Below are 11,155 nucleotides of genomic sequence, written 5' to 3'. Positions count from 1 at the left end.
CAACCCATTTTAAACTATTGGTATTATGTCCAGTGGCTTTTCCTGTAACAGAACTGTGTGACGGTTTGAATTTTAAAGGAGAACAGACAAGTACCCAATTTTGAGAGCCCAGGAATTATTTTTGCTGTTGTAGTGCTTTTAATATCAATATAATACATTTTGCTATTATCGTACTGAGTTTAAAAATTCTGCTACGGAGACAACCCTGATTTAATCTCACTGATTTATTTTCCTCGAAAAGACAGAATCATGGATACAATCGTATTAATGAGTGAAAAAGAGCTGATCTTAGTTTAGTTCCGACTAAGAGAAAAACACCTGATTCTATGAAAATAATCTATTAATTTGATCTATCTGTCCTTGACTTGGTTCTCCTTAATCTCCTCAGAACGAGGGATTCAACAGGAACTGTCCACTTCTTCTAAATGTACTGAGCGACTGCAGTGCAGAGGTATAGAGCATAGCTTTATCCTCTCTTATCCCTTCTCCTATCCCGTTTCTTATCAGCCCACGAGGGAGAGCAGGGATTAACAAGTCCTGGAGAGAGGAGAGCAAGTGTACAAGTGCAAGGAGAAGAGGTTGGAAACTTAAATACCTTGTAAGTTCCTCACTCTTATCTGGCTTGTTGCTTTGTATCAGATCTGGAGTTTGCTCACTGCGGATGATTTATGTCGATAGTGACTAGGTCAAAAAGGAGAGTGGCGACAGAGGAGGAGACCTACCTTAGGAGAGGATACAAGCTGACAAGGTGGATGGAGAATGAAGGGTGCTGGATTAAAAAAAAAAGATTAGTCAAAGTTTAGAGGTGTAAAGATGAAAAGTAAAGCATATAGAAATGGAAATATGCATAATTTAAAATTAAGACTTCAACATTCCCAGGCTTTTATTTACATCAAGATACCCCAGGCCCCCAGTCGTCAGAGCTGAAACAAAAGCTGTTCTTTCAGCCTTTAAACCAGACTAACAAATACAATAATAGCACAGCACAGAAGATTTGATATATATATACATATATATATACAGTATATAAATATACAAGACCAACTACTCTTTCAAATCAAAATACAGAATGAGACATTTTGCTCTCATTCTGTTTGTGGATTTAAAGGATTAAAGGATTCATTGTATGTGATATGTGGAAGTATTGATTCAATCAACATCCTATTCATCACTCATATTTGCTTATGACACTTCCTTTTGACATTAGGGAATAAATGAAAGCAGGAAAATGTATGCTTGTTAAAGGTTAATAGCTTTTGGGGTGCTGGTTTGGCTATGTGCTGTTTACTGACACCTATCCCTGGCAGTGGGAATCAGGAGGCATTAAATATAAGTTAATAAGTTACTTAAGTTAATAAGTAATAATATATAATAAATAACATACTAGAAAATGTCTTTATGCTCATGGTCTTTGTATTTAGCTCATAAAGATCCATTTATATTAGTTTCACTTTGTTTCATAGCTTTAAACTCCTCACCGGAGCTTTAAAAATGAGTTGACCAACACCTATTTCCATATTCTATATACATATTTAAAGATGTAAAAGACAAGCTGTAAAAGATGCATATTCTGGGATTCTAGGGACGACTTTGCTCAATAAATTCTACCCAAATTTCAAATTTTAGCACATTTGGTTTCACAGCTAAGAGATGTGAATTGTAGATACTGTTTATAAGACATTATGCCAAAAAGGCAGGGAGTACCTAGTGTAATTAAAGGTAAACACATCATGGTGCAAATGTGACGGAGGTAATAAAAATGGGAAGTTATTATCTCAGTGTGACAGGAATGAAAGGGGGCATGCCGACAAAAGATGGCACGTGAAGGTGATGATTGATTGATTGATAATATTCTCTTAAACAGCACGTGCAAATGGTGAAATATGACAGCTGACTGCTTCTTCTACTAATTTCACCAGATCTTAAAGGACCATTTGCATATGGCTCCATTCACCACGCCTTTTTTCATGTGTTAGTTATCCACACAGAACATTTCCAGCTGCCTGATTCGCAACCTTGAACTGACTCGTGTAGGTATCACCCTTGTCAACAGGTAACACCTTGGAGGCCTGTCACCTCTGGGTGTCAACATTGGCTGCAATGTAGATGTCATGACCAGGTGCTAAGAGTATGAAAAAGTCCACACTGGATTTAGTGCATGGTGAAGAATCTTCTGACTGCCATATTCACACAGAGTAAGTGTTATATAGAGGTCAGAAGTGTGGTTCATGAATGAACCCCAGGCTTTGTATGAGTAGTGAGATTTAAAATAAATATTATTAATTAAACAGTGGTGGGATTGTACATTACCTTTATATTTAATGAGCAGGATTATATGCTTGAGTATAATCACACTTAAAAGGCAAAAACGCACACCTATTCATCATATTCACACACAAGCCATTTTTTTCTGACATCATGTACGGGATAAAAGCTAACCTTTTTTTTTCGGGTAAAATTTTATGAAGGGAATCTGAGGAATTCAATATAATTTTGCGGTCTTATTGATTGACATCTGAAAAGACATTGGAAGTAAACATCTGGTGGGGCATCTGGGCATAGTGTAAGGGAAATTCATCACAGTTTGATAATATGACAAGATAGGAAAGGAAGGGATTATTTCAGTATTTAATTCTGTGACTACAATCTCGTAATAAATATTGATAAGTGTTTTGACCATGGGAGCAGCGACGGGAAACTTTGGGGAAACAGCCATATTATGACAACCTCTCCATGACATACAATAAACAGACGGCTAAAATGCTTTGCAAGGTCTTTTGTGTTTGATGTTATCTGACCATTACAAAGAAAAGTTGCACGTGGAAAGAATGACACATATCTCTACTAGCTACTGATTTAACTCGTTTATTTTAGAGGTCAGTTGAAGAAACAATATGTAGGTTCATATTACAATGCAAGCTTAATTACAACCAGTGTGATTCAACTTCCACTCTCAAATATGTCCAATACGTTGATATTTACCGTTACTAAGGTCACCTTAGCAGTTGGTAATGGTATCCAAAATCTGACATTTCTTCTTCCCAGTGTGTTTTAGTCACTGATCAGTTGGAAAGACATTATAGGAGCATTTCAGTTTTCCTTTTCTTAGCTAGACATCAGGGAAATGGTCACTGTGAATATGCTGGTAACCTTGAAGCAGACTCTAATGGAAACCCCTAAAACTACACTTAAGGGTACTTTAAAATGAACCCTAGATGTGATATTGTCACGAACTCTCTAGGGTACCTAAAACCAGTCACTGAACAGTACCCTGAAACAGACACTAAATAGTACTTTAAAACTGATGTTGATGTAAAAAATGATACAAACACCTAAGGGTACTGTAATACAGACTTGAAAGAGGACATTGAAACAGATGCTAATGAATACATTAAAGTGGGCACGTATTGGCACAATAAAACAGCTGCTAAATACATTTAAATAGATACAAAAGGTTACGTTAAAACAAACATTTAAGGGTACTATGAAACAGATGCTAGAGGGTAACCTAAAATGGATGATCCTTTGAGCATCAGTGTGAGTGGAACAGAGCTAGCAATGTCAAATTGTTGATATTTGACAAACATGGATAAGAACTCATTGGACACTTGTAGGATAATGCTCTAAAGTTTCACAATCTTTGGTAGGATATGATGAAAAAAAACATTGTATCAGGAACTGATGAGTTAAAAGAAAGCAATGTCGGGAGTGTTATTCTATAAAACTGTGGGGATAAATATCATCTGATATTTGCTTGTCCTGCTTCATACTGCTTGTCCAACCCCGTATCACACAACACAAGTCATGTCAGGCTATAAATAACTGACACAAATCAAACAAAACCCACGCCACGCTATCAGTGTTGGACTCCTGCTGCTCACAGAACGATCAGCTCTGGATGCATCTCGTTAGCTTTACCCACCGGAGACCTGAGCTACGTCAAACACCTCTCCACGACGCTGCTGCAGCTACTGCTGAGCCTGCTGCTGGCTATATATAGTAACCAATCCGCAACCAATCCTAATGAGCATGATCCACTTCAGACCCAACTGTCAACAACCAGCCTCTTTGTGTGTGTGTGTGTGTGTGTGTGTATGTGTGTGTGTGTGTACAAATACAGCTGACCACGCTGTTTTGATCATGTGTCCTCTGCAAATCAATGCTCTGCCAAAGCGAGAGAATGTGTGTGTGTGTGTGTGTGTGTGTGTGCGTGTGCATAAGGTTCTTCCTATCTTTTGTTGCTAAATATAGATGAAGCAAATCTCAGAGTTGCCTTGGCAAAATGACAGCAGCACAAGCAAATTGCACACTCTCTCTCTCTCTCTCTCTTCCACCCTTATTCAATCTCTGCCCCCCTTCTTTTCCTCCATTTCTTGTGATTCTTCTTTGTGTCTCTTCCACTTAACTCGCTCAAATCTTGCTGACCTGTCTTCCCTTTAAAGTAGGGGGTGTTTTGTAGTTCAGTGTGTAGCCTTATTGTGTATTCTGCAAATCTGGTTTCATGAATATATTAACGTGTTGGGTATTTACATGCAGTGCCGTGAGTTCTATGCATTAGCACACTTCCTGAAGATCTAAGTGAATTGATTAATTGGTTTAAATAGCTATACAGTATGCATAAGAAACAGCTTAAATATTCTAGTTACTGTACCATTTCCTTAAAATTATTATTACAGGAATTTCCAATTTCATCTTCATTAGTTCTTGTTAAGTTTTAAAGTAGAGAATAATAAAGTCTTACTCATCAATTGAAGTTTCTCATGAAACAAAGCAAACTCATTATCATACTTCTTAGTATTCAGTGAAGCAAGCTTAAAACTCTACGGTTTAAAGGAAGTTAAAATGGGAACTTTTATTTTAGTACAAGAGTCCTAGAATACTAAAAGAAATTAAAGAGGTCAAGGTTGGGGATGATGATAATTTGTTTGATTTATATTGCTAACATTATGGAGACTCCCTAATGACTTGATTCTTTATAGATACCACTGCTGATACTTTTCCATCATTTGGTGGGAATACAAGATGACAATACGTTTGAACTATATTCAATTTTCTTGCTAAATCCAGGGCAAAGTAATCCAAACTTTAAAATTCATGGCACTGCTCAACCCTGATCCTTATTCCACGACCAACCCGCCTTCAAATCTACACTTTTCTCAGTGGATGACATCCAATAAACCATTGCTGGCTTAAAGTAGTACGACTTCTTTCTTGCCCGTTTTTCCTACCCAATCTTGTCATATTACATTGTTTTTCAAAAACACAATAATTAATACTGCAATTGTGGCTCAATAGCTACAAAATAGTGGTGCTCTGCTGCCCACTGGGATTGACACGCTGTGGGCCAAACCACATATCTGTCACGGCATGGATTGTGACAAAGCTGACGGCTGTGTCGACTCAGGTGACAAACGCCATCACAGCTTCAAGTGAAATGTTAAAACCTATAGAGATTAATGTAGAGGGAGACTCCATCCAAACTGCAGCCAATCTAGATATAATTGGCAGGGTAGGCAGTTATTATGCCAAATTTGCATTTTTGCTTTTGACATTTAAAGTGGTAATCTGTGAGGTTCTCGTTTCTTGCATTTTGCAACACTGCACCTTACTCTTTAAAGATCACTTGTCAGTCAAACACTGAGACCAACATGCCCTTTGTCCTTAATTCCCTTTTTTTACTGTTTTTTTAAATGACATTTTATGTTCAGCTTCCAAGTCTGTTGTTGCTCACGTTAATAAGGAGGTTTTTTTTCTGAATGCGGTTGTCAGGGGAACATTTTAGTCATTGACACATATTCTCTTGAGAACATGCATATGTGTTCCAAATTTCATGGCAGTTCGTTTAGCTATTTTGGCTCGGAGTCAATTTTCAAACAGATTTATTGTTGATTCATTACACTTCTGTGAGATCAGAAACAGTCCAACTGACCCGTGACAACGGTATGGATTCGAAAGATATTTAGCTCATGGCAGTGCCTTGCAGCACTGAAAATAAAACTTTGTTCAAACATGTCACCATGCATGTGGTTCAAATAATCACACACAAACCCCTGTTATATACAAAGGTAGTCAAAAAGGAATGCAATATAATACATGTTCACTTAATGAGGAAAGAAAACATTTTAGTTATAGCACAAAACAGCTGCAGGGCCCTTGTGTGGTTTGGTCAAGGACACACTGACATAGATGGACTCTCTGGCTAACCGTGAGCTGACTTGTTATGCTCCTATACTGCAGGATGCTCAATGTATCCTCCATAAACTTCTGTCTGGAACTCTTATTTACTCTGAAGAAAATTCCTATACATGTTACATAATGGAGGATAATTTGCCGTCCTGAATCAAGCCTCTTTGATCCATAAAGATGGCACACACTACATTGCACAGAACACAGGACAATGGGAATAATTACCTTAAATTTGATGTCCTAAAATCCTCTGCAAGTCGTCAGCGATGAAAGCCTGCAATAAACAGAAAAGCAAAAAGAAAAGGTTGAATTAACCATCAGTGTAATCCACGAAAGAAGTGGGGTAGGTCTCTGCTTGACACAGAACAGTGATGGGAGGATAATTAGAAGAGAATGTTCCTGATTGGTGCATTTGTCTACATAAAAGATTTTAGTGGGAAATGCCAACAGCTGGGCAGGCTTTACGTGGAAGAACAAAGCAGCAAGACACAAACTCAGAGATGCTGCTTGAAAATAACACTCTGTAGTGACGAGCAAAGAGATTTTGCTCAGCTCATATGTGAGCCGGCAGCTTAAAAGTACCCTGTGACATTTGGAGAAACAGGCTGATGTTGTTCATTATCCAGAGCGTGTCAGTTCAAGCTGAAAAAAAGTTGAGTGGGTGGCAGTAGAGAAAAAAAGAATATGACATAAAGACCATCGCTTTGACCCCAAGGCATGCTGGGAAGCTTTGGGAAAGCTCTGAATGTGTAATTTTGGCTTTGTTTTTTATAAACAAGAGCGATCCAACCGCTCAGTGTGCAGCAGTGCAGCAGCAGTGAGCAGCTTCTCAGTATTAAGCGATAGGACCAGTTAGACACAGACCATGAGGACAAAAAAAAAGCCCACTTTACTTTAAATTATTAGAGATAAGAAAGGATTGTGAGTTCAAAATGTTTATTTTAAGTAGAACATTTATCTCAAGCATGATTTGGCTATCAGAGATTCAAGTTGTGCTGTGAAAGCTCAAAAAGTGCTGCAATCGCTGTCCATGGTGCTGATTCTGACGCTGTTCAGGCTTTGTGAACTGGAAACCCACTGGTGGGAACTAGTCGTCCAGTAGTCCCCACCAGTTGGTTTCCAGTTCACCAATGCCTGAACAGCATCAGAATCAGCACCATGGACAACGATCACGGCACTTTTTAAGCTTTGTTTAAACAAATGTAGAAAAAAAACATAGATTATCCAGGCAAAAACATACACCCTCTTTATGTTTTGTTTTTTATCTCTTATTCTCACATGCCTTTCATGCCTCCATATACACAGCATTAAAGAAAATAGGCATTTTACCAATGAGGTTTTTTTTTTGAAACGGTTCAAAGAAAAACAGCATGAAGTGGTGATATTTGTTTTAAATTGTACAAATTTAAGACGCTCTTGCAGCTGAAAACGTGCTGTTGGTAAGTTTTTAAATGTCTGAAATAATGAAGGAAGTTAAAATGAGGTGGCGACTCTAATTAAGAAAAGATTTGAGTATCAGTTTAAGCTAAAGTATAAGAAGTAATTCAAATGCATTATTGTAACTAAGGAAAATACATTCATGCCTATAAACTGACGGGCAAGCACTGACAGCAGTTAAAATGTTATTTTTTGTTATTTGTTCTTCTGTTATAAGAAAAGAGATGAATGTATCTGAAGTGTAATTTCAATAATCTAAGAACGCTTCACAATTGCAAAAGGTCTAGGCAGTTGATCTATGAAAGAAACACACTTTAAACACAGTTTGAATCATAACTAAATAAAATAGTGAGTGTTATAACTAAATTGTTGTGGACCCTGCACAACTCTGTGGATTAACCCCCTCAATTAATCATATTGAATGTTGGCCTTGGAAGAGCTGTTCAAAGAGAGACAATGGGATTGAATGAGTCTATATTAGAATCACTGATCAGCCATCAATCAGCAAACATCTGGCAGGTCGTTCATCATTCAGACGGAGTGGAAGTAAACACTGACTTCATTTGTCTTCACTGGACTCAGATGTGTGTTTGACATGCCAGTGGCTTGAACAAAGACAAGATGAATGGAGACAAGGGCAGAGGGACTAAACACACACCAGCACATTCACAAACACACTCCGACACTATTTCAACCTTTCTACACTTCTACCTTCTAAACTGCAACTCATAGGTGATCTGAATTATATAAGATTAATAGTTCTGTTTGAATGACACCTGTTGGACATCATTGAAGCTTCCATGACACAACAACAGGAAACCTGACTGTATGAACTCGTAGCTGTCTGACTGTCTCTTCGATTTGAATTTTCATTTAATAACGACTGTCTCCATTTCTGTTTTTATTTTGAATCTGTTTATGATCAATAAGTATGCTTCTAAAATACTAATACTTAAACATGTCGAACTTGAGGACGCTAAATATGTGATAAATAACGACAGTATCATGAGAGAGAGAGAGGGAGAGAGAGAGAGAGAATTTTGGGCAACTTGACTGAATTGCAAAAAAGTAACAAATACAGGTCATGTGATGGTGAATCCTGTCATTGCTCTTTTTAACTCTCAGGTCTATCAGTGAAGTGTAATGAACTCCTCTGCAGTCTGGATTAACATAGACAGCTGCCTCACATGAACGATCCCTCCATTGGCTGAATGTGCATTTGGAGATTTGTGTTAAGTAGACTGTATTTCATTGGTGAGGACATCCCCACTAAATCCAATGCACCTGCATTTTTCTACACTGTATCAAACCAAAGAACTGGCAGCACTACACAATCGCCACAGTAACACCTGTCTCTTTTTGCCTATTATGTCTCACCTCCTTGTACACAACAAAATGTTGTTCGTGACGGGCCGGCAGCAGAAAGGAGACACAAAGATAATTTTCCCAGCAGGAGAGGAAACAACTGAGGCGGCCAAAGTGTCACTGAGGTGTGTAGCAGCGCAGCCCAGTAAGACCAATCTCTCAGATCATAGCCTGTTATCAGCAGACCAATTGATGCCCTACTGCTCCTTCACACACCAACCGTCCAGGTATAGAAGCCACCCTTGTATTTTCAAGAGCAATCCCATCATCTATGAAAGACCAGACAACAGAGGAAAACATAGAAAAGTGATGCCTCTAAAAAGCAGTGAACTGGAGATGGAAGTCTTCAGATTTTTTTGTTGTTGTTGTCAAAAAGTCTTTGGAAAGGACCAGTCATGGAGCTGTGACGAGCTTAGAGTTGGAGCTCATGTAAGGTGAAAAAAGACTTCTAAAAGAATGTACAGTAAGTGAAGCAAAGGAGGGAGAAGGTGTGATGCAAATGTGAAAAGATTACATCACAATAACAATCTAAACAGATTCCAAATGACTAACAATCAAATGATATGCAGTCTATACATCTACATATCTACTTTAATACAACCTTATAAAGGTATTTTTTTGGTTCAATCCTCCAAACTGCATTTCCAAAATTAACTTTTTTAAGAATATAGTTTTTTATTCCAGACTCTCTTTCTTATTTGCACGTAATGTTTGACCTCATTATTTATTGGGGATGTCCAATACATCTTATGCATGAAGCAGATTGCGTCTTTATTGGTGTTGATGCTCTCATAGACTCTAATTATGTACATTGCTGACCCGTTTTCTAGCACAGTTCAGCTTTAAGCTAATTCGACCAGGCCACTTTAGCACATTATTCATCTGCAGCACAGTGTGAAATGTGAAAATTAGACATGCTGTTAATAGTAATAGCAAATGTATTTATAAAGTACATTTCCTTACAGGTCAGCTCAGTGTGCTTTACATTGAGGTTAAATAGGAATACAGAATAAGAACCCAAAATCAAATCAATAGAGTCAAACATACCACATAGTTATCATCAAATACTTAAAGCAACATAAAAATCATACTGCACATACAATAACCACACACGTGATCACATATACAGATATACACAAACAAAGAGTAGCTGTGTGTATAATTAGGAGAAGAGATGGTTTTTGATCTCAGCTTTAAAAGTACAGTCAGGTGTGATGGTCCTCAGGTAGGCCAGTAGTTTGATTGAGAGAGAAGGACCACAGGAACTAAAGGCCCCCTCTCTGGACTGCGATCTAATTCTGGGTACGGCTAAAAGACCTCCACCATACAATCTGACCTGAGGGGCTGGATTGGGTGGTAGACTGTGAGCAGTTCAGACATGTACTTAGGAGCTGAACCTCTGAGAGTGATTCTGTATTGTATGAGGAGCCAGTGCAGTTTTTTTGAGGAGTTAGTGAATGAATGCGCATGGTAGAATATTTTATTTTTCTTCATGATTTTACCGAGTGGAAACTCATTGTATGCCACATCTTGCTGGTGATAAGGGATCATCTTTATTTGTCCGTCTTTTCTTTCTTACAGTATTTAAGTGCCTGTTAGTTATACAACTCCCTCACAATGTAACCTTTCAGTGGCTTTTACCTGACATAAAATCTGAAATCTATCTCTCCGTTTTGGCACATTAAATGCAATGGCATGGCTCTACAGTGCCAGTTATCCTTTTCATGGTACCATTCAGTCTTTGTTGAGACAGACTGAACCCAGTGACTTCACTGTAAACAAGTGAAACAAGTCTTGAGTCAGCTATAGAAACACTCCCACAGAGCTGAAAGTCACACACACATCAGCAGACAACTCCAACTGTGTCACACTCATAAACTGCTGAACCCCGACAGTGCAGCAGGTTTGGATCAACCTTCACTGAGTAATCAACACACACAAACACACACGCACAATTTGTATCACTTTACTTCCTAGAACCTTCCTCTGGCATTTATTTCATTAACCAATCCTTCAGCACTCACAAACAGGAGCCCAATTTCAAACTCGCACCTAGACTTTAAGATTTGACGACTGGCCAACATCTCCTCTTTGATGGAAATCTGGCTTCATAATTAATGAAAGGCTCATCAGAGAGGCACAGAGCTGAAACTGCTGAGGGTTAAAA

At 38.2% G+C, this 11,155-nt stretch overlaps 1 long non-coding RNA gene across 1 annotated transcript in view; it reads right to left on the bottom strand.

Annotated features, from left to right (window-relative positions):
• Positions 1 to 1,182: 1,182 nt before the first annotated feature.
• Positions 1,183 to 11,155, bottom strand: part of LOC136179279 (uncharacterized) — a 172,155-nt gene continuing 162,182 nt past the window's right edge. The window contains exon 4 of the long non-coding RNA XR_010666453.1: positions 1,183 to 6,460. This is a non-coding gene — a long non-coding RNA (uncharacterized lncRNA). The remainder of the gene's footprint in view (positions 6,461 to 11,155) is intronic.

The sequence above is a fragment of the Labrus bergylta genome, chromosome 1 (genome assembly GCF_963930695.1).
Source record: "Labrus bergylta chromosome 1, fLabBer1.1, whole genome shotgun sequence".
NCBI classification, from domain to species: domain Eukaryota; kingdom Metazoa; phylum Chordata; class Actinopteri; order Labriformes; family Labridae; genus Labrus; species Labrus bergylta.
Note: the sequence above shows the minus strand (reverse complement) of the source record. Positions and strands in the feature narration are given on the sequence as shown.